The 1,515-nt window shown below is 41.6% G+C and overlaps 1 pseudogene; it reads left to right on the top strand.

The window, feature by feature from the left end:
• The first annotated feature begins 366 nt into the window (after positions 1-366).
• On the top strand, positions 367-1,146 carry LOC104655712 (annotated as a pseudogene).
• The last annotated feature ends 369 nt before the right edge of the window (positions 1,147-1,515 follow it).

The raw sequence follows: 1,515 nt of genomic DNA, 5'->3' as shown, positions 1-1,515 counted from the left end.
CAATTGGTTAGGGAATGGCTATGACTATGGTGCTTCATTTATTTTAGGTATGGTGATGAGGGAAGTCCTCTCTGAGGCAACATTTGAGCAGAGACCTGAGTGAGGTAAGAGAGAAAGCCATGTGATGGTCTGGGGGTTGAAAACAGAGGAAACAGCAAATGCAAGACCCTAAAGTAGTAGCCCGCTTCATATTTCTGAGGAACAGTGAGAAGGCCAGTTCCTGGAGATGAATGAACAGGGAAGAAAGTGATAGAGGATGAGGTGAGAAGATTAGGCAAGAGTCCAGTCATATAGGCTGTGGTGAGGGAGTGTGGATTTTATCCAAGTATGAAAAGAAACTACTAAAGGATTTTGAATAGGAGAGTGAGCACGTTTCATTTGTATTTTTTTTTTAAAATCACTTTGGCTGCTGTGTGGAGAATGAAATATATAGTGAAGGAGTGGAAGCAGGGAAAATAATCAGGAGGTGATTGTAGCAGGTTGGCCAAGAAATGATGGTGGTTTGGACTAGTTGCTAGTGCAGGAGGTAGTAAGAAGGGATGGGGTTTGTGATACATCCATATCCATAAATTAAGAGCTGAGAGGGATGGCTGCCTCTGCCTTTGCTGGTGCAGTGAGGGCAGCTTCAGGAATCCAACAGCCCTTGAATGTTTTGGCATCTTCAGCCTACCGAAACTGTGTCAAGAATGCCTCTCTTATTTCTGCACTGTCCACTGGACGTTTTAGTCATATTCAGACACCAGTTGTTTCCTCCACTCCCAGACTTATCACATCTGAGAGAAACCTGACATGTGGGCATACTTCAGCGATCCTTAATAGAGTGGCCCCCTTGCTTCCAAGTGTCCTGAAGCTGCCAGTCAGATCTCTAACATACTTCAGTACACGAAAAGGCAAGAGAAAGACTGTGAAAGCTGTCATCTACAGGTTTCTTCGACTTCACTGTGGCCTTTGGGTGAGGAGAAAGTCTGGTTATAAGAAAAAAATTATGGAAAAAGGCACCTGCAGGAAAAAAGCGATTGAGGGAATTTGTTTTCTGCAATAAAACCCACAGTAAACTCCAATGGCGAGGTCCTCTGAGAGAGGCGAAACTGGTATGTTGATGATCCTTATCAGAAGTAACATGATTGAACAAACCTGAAAGTATAGATCAGAAGTTTCACTTGTTTCTCAGTTATTGAATATGTATCTTTGTGTACATGATATATTTGCAAAACAGGATAAGTATAAAACTTGATGTAAATTGTACCAATGAATATGTAAACATACAGTGACAACATTAAACTTATAAAAGTTTAAAAAAAAAATTAGACCTGAGAGGAGGGGCTGATCCATTGGATGTGGAGTGTGAGAGAGATAATTTAGGGAGCTGAGGGAGCTGTGTTATTATTTGGGAAATATTTTTCAGGGAAGATGATGAGAAAAAAATTGCGCAGGAGACATCTGAAGGTAAAATGGGACTAGAGCCCTGACCACAAAGGCCACAGTTCTATCTTGAGGAACTTTCTGAGAACATGA

The sequence above is a fragment of the Rhinopithecus roxellana genome, chromosome 11, assembly GCF_007565055.1.
Source record: "Rhinopithecus roxellana isolate Shanxi Qingling chromosome 11, ASM756505v1, whole genome shotgun sequence".
NCBI lineage: Eukaryota > Metazoa > Chordata > Mammalia > Primates > Cercopithecidae > Rhinopithecus > Rhinopithecus roxellana.
This window is presented reverse-complemented; position numbering and strand designations above follow the sequence as displayed.